Genomic DNA, 12889 nt, shown 5'->3' on the forward strand with positions numbered 1-12889 from the left:
ACCTAGAGAGCTTCCCTCTGTTTCTAGTCAATAGCTCTCTCATAAACTCTTGGCCATGTCCAGAAGAGTAAATATATGAGATTTGAGAATGGGTGAAAGAAATATCAATAGTTGCAGATACTGGAAATGCCTAAACTTGGATCATTAGGTCCACTTATCAAGATGAGAAACTTCTGTTTTCAGTTATTGGAGAAAATCTCTGAGTGGTGCCTGATTATCCCCATTTGGCAATTTTATAAATCAAGTGATGAGTTTAAACCACCTAATTCAGAATAGCCTTTGTCATGGTATGGTCATTACTTTGCTTATACATTAATATAAGCAACTTTATTCTGGAAAGATTAAGTCTTTTTAAACATTTGCCCAGATTTGCTATATGTAATTCATAATTAAATAACCATTTAAAGATTAAAAAGAGCAAACTTAGTTCATATGTTTTAACCTCTCAGTGTAAATTGGTTGAATAAAATATAAAAGGCTAAAGGCATTCTTTTAATATTCCATTGCTCTCCATTTTATAAGAAATAGAAAACTACTTCTGTTTCCATTTATATGAAAAACGGTAGTTAGTTATTTCCTGTGGATACTACCATCCCATTTGCCTCATGAAATGAAAAATGTTGGTAGAACAAAATTGTATACTCACTTTCACTAATGGTGTAGCTTTACTCGTACTGTGTTGCTCTTCTGGTAGGTAAGGCTGTCTGATATTCTATATCAAAATTAGGTTTAAAAGCAAATTTTAAAAATAATTACCTGGGAATCAGAAATCTGAAGACTCTATTACAGACTGATCCATTAACACATTTACATATATTGTTGTGGGAATAGTTGACTTTTCTTATTCATATTAAATAATTACTGTAAATCCTTGAGTTTAAAAATACCTATAAGAATAACTCAGGGCCTGCAAGATTTCTACTGATTTGATTCCACATGTATTATTATTTTCCTTAATTTTTCCACCATTGAATAGTATGAACTATTCACCTAGCCAAAGTCATTTTAGGAAATTTCCCATACAGTAAGTCCCCTACATACAAACATTTACGTTGTGAACTTTCAAAGATGGAAACACGCATGCCAGTCCCTCTGTGGTAGCTATTGTACTGTCTTACTGTGCTTTTCAAGGTACTATATATAATAATAAACTGTTTCATTTTCTCTGTTCTTTTATGTACATTTATGTGTGAGCACTTGTTACAGTGCAGTGCTATATAGCTGATTGTTTTAGTTGAGTATCTAGGCTGACTTTGTTGGACCTAGGAACAAAATTGGACTCACGCTTTTGGATTCACACCAACTCAACACAGTTTGGGAACAGAACTCACTTGTATGTGGGAAATTTATTGTATATTACAAGCACATTTATTTCTACCTCCCAGCTGGAAGAAGTAATTAGAATGTTGGTAACTCAAGGTAAATACTTGAGAACATTCACAAGTGATGTCAGAAAAACCTTTGGTTAAAGAAATGAGGGTTTCATTTATATTAAGCCCTTTCTATGAGCACCATTTCCCCATGTCCTCCTAAAGCTGCAACTGGTGTCACCAATCATTGCTTTGATTGGCTCATTCTACTTCTGACATGCCTATTGAGATTTTCAACAGTTTATCAGGCAGTTCCAAAGTATTCACCCACTGTCCAAACTTCTGAAGCAGTTTAAGATTGGGATGCCTTCTCTCTTTTTCTCTACTCTTTTTGGAATTGCTGACATAATAACATATGGTTTAAATTTATCTTTGACTTATTGAGGGCTTATAACATTTTTAATTACTCTCTATAATATTAATTATCAGGAATAAGAAGTACAACGTCATTTACTCAGTGTGACATTTTGAATAAAAAAGCCTTCCATCTGCTGTCATTTCTGTCCCTACTTTTCTGTCTTCATCTTATTCAGGTTCTTAATAATGTTTTATGCGGTTGTCATCTCCTTCTTTTTCTTGACTTTTTTCATAGCATATTGGTCGATATTTCAGTATCTTCCAACTGCTAAATATTGCTGAACCCAGGGCATTTCTGCTTTGTCTCTCCACCCCCTCCACTGCTGATCCCTCCAAGGCCACAGCTTAAAATACAACCCATGTACTCAAGATGAAATTTCCTGTAAATCTTCTCAAGTTCTCCTAAACTCAAAACTTTTTATTTAACTACAAATTTATGTCTCCACATTGATATATACTAGTCTTCTTACACAGAACATATCTGGAATAAAGTCCTTATTCCTCCCTCCATCTCCAAATCATCTCTTCATTAGTCTTCTTTAGATCAATAAATGGCAGATCACATATCCAATTGTTCAGTTAAAATCCCCAAAGTTATTCTTGATTTCTTTCATCCCTTCACTTAAAACATTCAGGATATCAGCAAGTCCTTTGATAAATATTTTGAATCTGCTCATTTTTTTTCCCCACTTTATACCTCTAATTCAAGACACCATTACCTTGTTTTAAGACTATTTTCACAACTTCTTAATTGGTGTCCCTGCTTCTGCCCTTACACTCTAAAACCTAGTCTTCATGTAATGACCATTATAAAGCATATATATAGCTCATGCCATTTCCCTGCATAAGTCCAATGATTTGTCAAACTCATTACTGGCAGTCATGATATAATTTTGCATATTTCTTGGATTACTGCTCCCATATTCACTATACTCCAGAAACATTTGCTTTCTTTCTTTTCATTCAGTTGCCAGACTCTCTTCTGCCTTAGCATTCTCAGGTTTTTTTCCCGCCTCTTTGTGTAGCTAGCTCCTGTCACCAGTCTTTTCTCAATCATGATGTTACTTCCTTACCTTCCCTTGTTAATCAAGTACTTTACTCACCCAATCTGCTCTTTCCATATAACCTTTTTTATTCCAGAAACTTTTGCTCCCTGAAATTACCGTATTATTTGGCACATAAAACAAAAGCAGTGACCTTTTCTGTCTTATGCAACACCTCCCCCATCTCTTAGAAAAACTTATGAAAATGTTAAATGCTCAAAATATATTTGATGTATGAATGAAAAGACAGAAAGATTGATACTAGTTCATATAGAACTTAAAACCAAACGATAGGTCCAGATATATTGCTGAATAAGTCCAGGGAAGACTACGAATGTTGAAGCACTGCTTCTGAAAATGCAGTCCTCAGATCATGCCCTGGGCTTTACTGGTGGCCCAGATGGTAAAGAATCCTCCTGGAATGCAGTAGACCTGGGTTTGATTCCTGGGTTGGGAAGATCCCCTGGAGGAGGGCATGGCAACCCATTTCAGCATTCTTGCATAGAGAATTCCCATGGACAGAGGAGTCTGGCAGGCTATAGTGCATGGGGCTGCAAAGAGTCGGACATGACTGAGCAACTAAGCACACAGCACAGACCTTGTACTACTTATGCTAATAAGTTTCACAAGTGGAAACAGGACAGTGTGGCACAGTGAGAGGAATCTGAATAGGAGCCTGAGAAACTTTAATTTTTTACCACTTTCTAATTTTGGCAGCTTGGGTGAGTCTCTTTGCTTGTTAGACCTCTGTATCTGTTGCTGTAAATTACCCTGCTTAACCAACTAGGGTTCTTATGAAGGTGTGGATAGTTGATGGATCCCAGAGGGAATGGCTGGGAACTGAACATTCCTTGGCAGAATATTGATACTTTTTGTATTTAATTCATTGTTAAATTTAATAAGGTTTTATTTTTATATTCATATGTGATTATACAAATATGTCTTTGTATATTCTGAGAGGGGAGAGCAAGTTAAGTATAGAAAAGTATAAAGAAGTAAAATAGGTCATCCATGATTCTATTTTTCAAATAAATGCCACAATTAGGATAGTTTTTTATTTTTATTTTTCCTGAGTGTTTGTATTGTAGTTGAGATCAAACAGTATAAGCAGCTTTGTATCATTTTGTTTACTTTATATATATATATATATATATATATATATATATATATATATATATATATATATAAATTTCAATAGCTGCTTTTTGGCAATAATATTAATAGATGGTATCATCAGTTTGTATTTATATAGGTATAAGATAGCTAGGGCTGCCATCTATGGGGTTGCACAGAGTCGGACGCGACTGAAGCGACTTAGCAGCAGCAGCAGCAGCAAGATAGCTATCTGTGTATGTGCTGAGTCACTCAATCACTCCAACTCTGTGAGCTCCATGGACTATAGCCCTCCAGGCTCCTCTGTCCACGTAATTTTCCAGACAATATGCTGAAGTGGGTTGCCATGGACTTCTCCAGGGTATCTTCCCAACCCAGGAACTGAACCCATGACTCTTATGTCTCCTGTATTAGCAGGCAGATTCTTTACCACTAGAACCACCTGAGAAGTCCAGAGGCTTCTCTATCTATGGAATTTTTCCAAGGGAGAACACTGGAGAGGATTGCTATTTCCTACTCCAGGGAATCTTCCCGACCCACAAATTGAAACTTCATATCTTGCATCCTGCATTAACAGGAAGATTCTTTACCACCGTGCCCCCTGCTGCTAAGTCACTTCAGTCGTGTCCGACTCCGTGCGACACCATAGATGGCAGCCCACCAGGCTCCCCGGTCCCTGGGATTCTCCAGGCAAGAACACTGGAGTGGGTTGCCATTTCCTTCTCCAATGCATGAAAGTGAAAAGTGAAAGTGAAGTCGTTCAGTCATGTCCGACCCTCAGCGACCCCATGGACTGCAGCCTACCAGGCTCCTCCGTCCGAGGGATTTTCCAGGCAAGAGTACTGGAGTGGGGTGCCATTGCCTTCTCCCTATGCCCCCTGGGAAGCCCTATAACACTAGCTATTAAGTTATAAAGACACATTAAATCCATGTTCACAGCTAAATAAATACTCAACCAATTTCCCAAAGAAGAGTAACCTATCATATCATGGTGGCTCAGAGATTAAAGCGTCTGCCTGCAATGTGGGAGACCTGGGTTCGATCCCTGGATCGGGAAGATCCCCTGGAGAAGAAAATGGCACCCCACTCCAGTATTCTTGCCTGGAGAATCCCCTGGACGGAGGAGCCTGGTGGGCTGCAGTCCATGGGGTCTCAAAGAGTCGGACTCGACTGAGCGACTTCACTTTCTTTCTTTCTTTCATCATATCATCAACTCATTAACATTTGAGGACAGAAGTACCTTTCTTAGAACACCACAGGCACCAAATGTATGATGATGTCATCTGAGTCTGAAAGCATTCAGTGAGCCCTCTATAATGTGGCTGCAATGCCCCAGGGCCTAAAAGCAATCACCTCAAGAGTCTAGTGAATTGTTTTAAATGTTACCTACTCAAGTAGTTTGGTCTGCTCTCAGAATTGAATGAAATATATCACCCTGGGGTTGTCTTGAGGGTTTAAAAAAAAAAAGAGAAACTAGCAAAAAAGTTCTGTTACTCAGTATTGAATTTTTAGCAAATCTGAAAACATTGGGAAATAAAGGTGGAAATTAACTTTCTTTCCTGAATGGACTGATAGTATTTTAGCTGACAAAAGATCTTTAGCAAACTTTATGAAATGGCATTTTGAAATAATAGATCTAGCATATGAGACATATCTGTTCCCATGAAGGAGAGATGAAAATATTTTCAAGATCATTCAGAGGCTAGATCCAAATTTATTCCTAAAATACAGTGAATATTTCATAACTACTATGTTCCATCACTTCTTTCCTGTCTCCTTTTCTTATTTTTTTCTACTGTCAAAAAAACCAGTAGTCCCAATATATATTAAATGCCGTGTTATTTTAGTGTAAATATATACCAGTGGTTCTGTTAAAATTAAAAATATATATATAACTGTTATAAAATAAATAAAATAATTATAAATAATACAAAATATATTAATATATGTTATTAAACATACATACATTTTTAAAAACAGGGCATTTAGCTTAATTATATTTAACTATCATGGCATATTCATAGGCTTATCATTTTATAAATTAGTGACATGATTGAAGAAAAGAGAGGTACATGGGGGGAAATGTCTTGAAAGTTTCTTAGATTGAGTTGTGGAAAAGAATTGCTGGGATATAGTAAACATGAAAAAATAGAAACCTTGGTTGCAGTTATTATTACAGTTTTGAAACTGAGATGAAACCAGAAAAGGGAAACAGAATCTAGTTTTATTCCCTGAGTGTATGGTCTCACACTCTATACCTGCTTTGTCTTTCTGTTCCTCGGGAAAACACTTCTAGTGTGTGAGCTGAGTTTGAGAGCAGGACTCCTGTCTAGAGGAGTGTTTGACACTGAAAAATGTAATTAAAGTTATAAGAGAGTAAAGTAAGATAGAAACCTAGTTGCATCAGTGTTTTTCAGTTGCTAAGTTATGTCCTACTTTTTGCTACCCCATGGATGGCAGCACACCAGGCTCCGCTGTCCTTCACTATCTTCCAGAGTTTGCTTGAACTCATGTCCATTGATTTGGTGATGTTATCCAATCATCTCATCCTCTGTTGTCCCCTTCTTCTCCTACCTTCAATCTTTTCCAGCATCAGGGTCTTTTCCAGTGAATTGACTCTGCATCAGGTGGCCAAAGTATTGGAGCTTTAGCTTCAGCATCAGTCTTTCCAATGAATATTCAGGGTTGATTTCCTTTAGAATTGACTGGTTTGATCTCCTTGCAGTTCAAGAGACTCTCAAGAGTCTTCTCCAACACCACAGTTCAAAAGCATCAATTCTTTGCCATTCAGCCTTCTTTATGGTCCAACTCCCAGATCCATACATGACTGTTGAAAAACCATAGCCATAGTTTTGACTATATGGACCTTTGTTGGCAAAGTAATGTCTGCTTTTTAATACACCATCTGGAAGAGGGAATGGCAAACCAACTTATTATTCTTGCTTTGAGAACCCCATGAACATTTACACCAAAGGGGCCAACATTAAAGGTTTTAGAAACAGGGATAGAAATGTGACTTGCATTCCACATGAATTTAAGGTTAAATCTCCAAGGCATTGGGTCTAGGATGATGACTTAACTCTAAATCTTGGGAGGAAAGAAGTCACTGACACACTTTTCAGTTTAGTTAGAATGAGCACAGAAACCGAAGTGCACTTAAGATGGGAAACATAAAAGCAGATTTAAGAAGCTAGTTCAAATAAAAACAGAGGACAGTGCAACAAGGACAATCACATCAATTATTTCTAATGATTCAGAGCCCTTCACTGGGACCCACCACTCTCAAAACAGGAGAGAACTGTCAGGCTCCAAAAGCTGCTGTCATTATTGGTCACTATAGTTTCCTATTGACAGCAAGTACTGAGTCAGAAATAAAGTCACAAGATCCCTATGCTAACTCCTAATTGGAAGGAAACAAAGTTCTATGTCCAATTTTTTGTTAGAGTTTTAAACCTTGTTGTTTTTGTTGATTTTAATCTCATTGATAGGGAGGAATAGAACCCATTAAAAGGAGATCCCTGGTGGATGAGCACAGAGCAGAAAAAGTTCCTGGGTTATAGTTTCATAGTGGAGTTGCAAGCAGCACAGAAGAGCCTCAAAAAATAAAAATAGAAGAACTATCATGTGATCTGGCAACTGTACTTCTGAGCATTTATCCAAGAAAATTTAAAAAAAAAACTAACTGGAAAAGATATATTCACTCCTCATGTTCATTGCAACATTATTTACAATATGACCTTTAAATTTTTGAGGTGATACTGGTCAGGTTTTCGTAGTGTCTTTTTTAGGTTTGTATGATATTTTTTCTCAAAATCAGACTGACATTACTTTTTTTAGTAGTGAGGCCACATGGGTGATATGTCATTATCATGATATCGTATTGTATCAGGGTTATGTACTGTCAATACGATTTGTCATTATTGATGCTGACTTTAATGGCCTGGCTAGGGGACATTTGTCAGGACTATGCACTCTAAGGTTTTCTACCCTCTTTCCATGCTGTAGTCTTTGTAAGGAAGTAACTTTTGAAACTCACATTTAAGGAGTGAGGAGTATGCTCCAGCTAATTGCGGGTGGAGTATCTATAGAAATTATTTGGAATTATTCAGCACAGAAGGTTTCCATATTCTCCCCTACTTATTTATTTATATCACCATAAGCTCATGAATATTTGTTTTATATATTGGGATATAATCCAGTATTCATTCTCAATCCATTAGCGAGACTATGCCTCTGACTGTGAACTTCGCAAGGGTGTTTCTCAGCCTTTTTTATCCCTTCTTTTATGGGCGAGGATAACTGAATTGGCCTGGAGCTGGGTATTTACCTTCCACCACTTGGAAAGACAGAACTGACTGGAGTCAGTCACTTCCCTCCCATAGGTCAGTTAGGCTCTGATAATACTCCACTAAATTAGCCTCTGATAAACTAGTTTTTCCTTAGGGCAGGCTTTGTGAGAGTGCCCTAGCATATTTCAAAATGTTTCCCTTTCCACTCTTCCTGCTGGAAGCCAAAAGGGGTTTTTCCTCCATCATTTACTGTGAAAACCTGGTTGAGCTCCTAGATGTACATCACACCAAATTGTGTTGGCTCTCCAGTGACTGGATTCTCCCTGGAGTTTTTAACTCTCAGAGCTGTCTACACTGAGCTTCCGGTAATATGTCAATTATAGCTCAAGTTTTCCTACTCCAGCATTGGTCCCCTGGAGATTTCCATTCAGAAGGCTCCTCAGGTAAACCATGACCCTCCACATTCATCTGTCTCCTCTTGTTGGGGGCATACCTCTCTTAGGAATCTAAGAAGAGTTGTTGATATTTCAGTCTGCTGAGCTTTCTACTTGCTGTTAAGATGAAGTGGTGTATTCCAAGTTCCTTACATGCGGAACTGGAAACTGGTAATATCCTTCACTTTGAAGTGTAATTTTAGGTTGAATTTGCAATTCTAAGTTGGTCATATTTTTTTCCCAACATATTTTGAACATTTCACTCAATTTGTTTCTTGCTTGCATGTTTTCCAATACAAAGTTGTCTGTCTGTAATTCTTTGCCTCATTCCTATATAGGTAAGATCCCTACAACCCCCTCATTACTTCCTTGACTTCTTCCAGGATTTTCAACTTTTTTTGGTCTTCCTCAATTTGAGTATAATATGTCCAGGGGTGGATTTTTGGTATTTATCCTGAGCTTCCTTGACCCATGGTCTAGTGTTTGTCATAACTTTTAAGAATGTTTCACTCATTATTACATCAGATAATTATTTTGTATCTCTTCTTTTTTTTTCTCCACATACCCTGTGGAGTAGGAAATGGCAACCCACTCCAGTGTTTTTGCCTGGAAAATTCCATGGACAGAGGAATCTGTTGGGTCGCAGTTCATGGTTTCACAAAGAGTTCGATACAACTTAGCAACTGAACAACATGTAAGTAATCAGTCATGGAAAAGACTGATGCTGAAGCTGAAGCTCCAATACTTTGGTCACCTGATGCTAAGAGCCAACTCATTCAAAAAGACTGATGCTGGGAAAGATCAAAGGCCAAAGGAGAAGGGAGTGGCAAAGGATGGGATGGTTAGATACCATTACCAACTCAATAGACATGAGTTTGAGCAAACTCCAGGAGATGGTAAAGGACAGGGAAGCCTGGCATGCTGCAGTTCATGGGGTTACAAAGTGGACATGACTTAGCAACTGAACAAAAACAACAGCAATGTAAATATTATTATTGCTGGCCTTTAAATTTTTCACAGAACTGAAATTTTCCAAAATAAAAATGGATGAATGGTGGGAGAATTAGCCTTGAGGCTAGGATGTCCTATTCTGGTCTTTAAGGACCACAGCTTCCTTTAATTGGTCCACAACGAGCCCATTCACCTCTGGATCAAGCATTTTCCACAGGAGGGTCTGAGTCCCCAGCCTCCTGCTGATCACCAACAGTTCTGATTGCACAGGTGGTGATATAGATTCTTTGTGGACTAGATCTGTCTATCATTATCATGTAAATAAAATATTTACTCCAATGTGTATGTTTTCTCAGCTATCGTGGAAGAACTGGAAGTATTAGTCACTCAGTCATGTCCAATTCTTTATGACCCCATAGACTGTAGCCCGCCAGGCTCCTCTGTCTGTGGGATTCTCTAGGCAAGAATACTGAAGTGGGTTGCCATGCCCTCTTCCAGGGTATCTTCCCAACCTAGGGATCAAACTCAGGTCTCCTGCATTGCAGGCAGATTCTTTGCCATCTGAGACACCAGGGAAGCCCTTTCTCAGCTATATTGTGGTATAATTGGCATACAACGTGTATTTGAACTATATAATTTGCTAAGTTCTGCCATTTGCATATACCTGCAAAATAGTCAACACAGTCAATATAACAAATATCCATTTCCATCCAGATTTTTCTTGTGCCTCTTTCTAATTCCTCATTCTGTCCTTTCCCTACTGGCTCATCCCCCAGGCAGCAGCTCATTTGCTTTCTGTCTAGGAGATTAGTTTCCATTTTTTTAGAATTTTATATAAATTAAATTATACACTGTATACTTTTTGTTGTTGAGCTTCTTTTACTTGGTATCATTAGATGAAATTCATCCATGTTGTTAGATGTATCAGTAGCTCATTATTTCTATTTCTAATAAGAGTGCAATATGTGTGTGTGTGTATATATATATAATTTGATAATCTAGAAGGACTTTTGGTTGATTTTAGTTTGAGACTAATACAAAAAAGCTATTATGAACATCCGAGAAAATTCTTTTTATGAAAATAAGCTTTCATTTATTTTTAATAAATGCTCAGTAAAATAACTGAGCTTGAGATAACTGTATGTTTCACCTTGTAAGAAACTGCAAAACTATTTGCGAAAGTGGCATATTTTACATGCCAATCAGCAGTTTATGAGAATTCCAATTTATTCAAATGTTTGCAACACCTGATATAGTCAGCCGTTTTAAATATTCTAATATGTATGAGTCAATATTTGTGATTTCATTTTTCATTTCCCTAATGACTAATAATGTGGAGAATTGTGTTCATGTACTTGTCTGCTGCCATCTGCGTATATTTTTTTGAAGAAGTACTGTTCAGATTGATTGCCAAATTTTTCAGTGGGTTATTTGTGGTTTTATTATTAAATTTTGAAAGTTCTTTATATATTCTGAATACAAGTCCTTTATCAGATATGTGATTTGCAAACATTTTCTATAGTCTAGTTTCATCATTCTCTTAAGGTATTAATTTTTTAAATGCAAATTTCTGGTTAGAATTTTTTAATTTTATAACTAAAAACTCTATAATATCAATTTAATGATAAATAATGTATTATAAAGGAAAAATAAAAAATGGTTTCTCTATTGTGATTTACATTATTCATCAATTATGCTAATGGTTCTAGTGTCTAAAGATCCCAAATCCCACTACATGTTAATTCTTTTAAAATAAACATATGAAATATAATCTTCATGGAATGTTCTTTGAAACATGAGATATAAATATTTATTGAGTGAGCTTTCTGGGAGAGATGCTGCCAGTTCCTAGTGTGCTTCTTTGAATGATTCAAAGTGTCTCATTTGCAACTCAACACCAGTGTCAACAAAATATTGAAATTAAATCTAGGAAAAGATATTTTCTACTGTTTACATTCAAGCACACTATCCAGATGACTTTTTGATAGAGAGAAAGTTAATGTTATAATTTATTATTAATTATTCATAATTCCTAAATGGATAGTAATTATTTATCCATCTTCAGGGAGATATAAAAAAGTAACAGAATACATGTATCTGATTTAAACTTATATTTATTTATTTATCAACCATTATAAGGCTGTTGAGAAATCAACAATATGTTTAAGAATCATGTTGATTCTTCTTTCTCATTTTGGGAATAGTGGGGTTTCAAAAACACAAGATGTAATCATTGTGCTTTCTCTCACTACACCAATGCCTACTATGTGTCAAGAGATATTTCATCTCTATAAAGCTCTGTTTCTAAAATGGTAAACATTGAATAGAGATAGTTCAGATTCTGCCTTTTTTGCTGAATGCATTGATGTTGAATAGTGGTGCTACAAGTATTTAAAATGTTATTTCCTGGCCTTTTGAAATAAAAACAATGACATTTAGAATGCAGCCAAATAGCATTAATCTGGCTTCTCTGCCTGCAAGTTATATTGGCAATTTATCTCAAGCAGGGTTTCACAGTTAAGGTGACATCACCCAAAATGTCAGTCTAGAGAGAAAACCAATGACCCTGTTCTTATAGGATAAAAACCTAAACAATATCAGCAGCTGCATTTCAAATTATAACATGTTGTACCCTAAAGGACTCTCAAAATGGAATCCAAAGCAGGATCCATGCATCTAAGGGCTTTAGCTTATTTCCAAGTTTCATTTAAATATAGCATTATCACTAATTTCATTTTTTTTTTGACAAATAGCTATTGAATATCTACTATATTCCAGAAACTGTTTTAGTTAATTAACAGTAAAATATCACTGTTTATATGGAGCATAGAATCTATTAAGAGTGGTAAGTACTGAAATAAATGAGTAAATTCTTAGAAGTAAGAACAAAAGGCAAGAGAAAACACAGGAAAGAGAGTTGCAGAATGGTGGGGTGAGAGATGGTTTAAATTTTTCAGTAGAGAGTCAGGGAAGACCTGATTAAGAAAATGACATTTTGTTTTGTTTATGAAAACACTTGTATAACACTGTCTTCTAGGCTATGTGCTTTTCAAATATTAACTCATTTAATCCTCATGACAACTCTGTGAAGCAGATGCTGTTATTAACTCCATGGTATAAAAAACAAAAGGGAAGGACAGGAAGGTTAACGAGCCCATGACCCACAAAACTGGGAAGTGACAGAGCAGTGACTTAGCACAGGTAACCTGGTTCTGGGATCCATGCTCTTTGCCTTTACATCACTCTGCCCTTTTCTTTAAACAAACACATGATGCAGGTAAGGAGGGCAAGCCATGCAGGTAATTGGAGGAAGTGTATTTGAGACATCCATG

Source organism: Budorcas taxicolor, chromosome 6, assembly GCF_023091745.1.
Source record: "Budorcas taxicolor isolate Tak-1 chromosome 6, Takin1.1, whole genome shotgun sequence".
Taxonomy (NCBI): Eukaryota; Metazoa; Chordata; class Mammalia; order Artiodactyla; family Bovidae; genus Budorcas; species Budorcas taxicolor.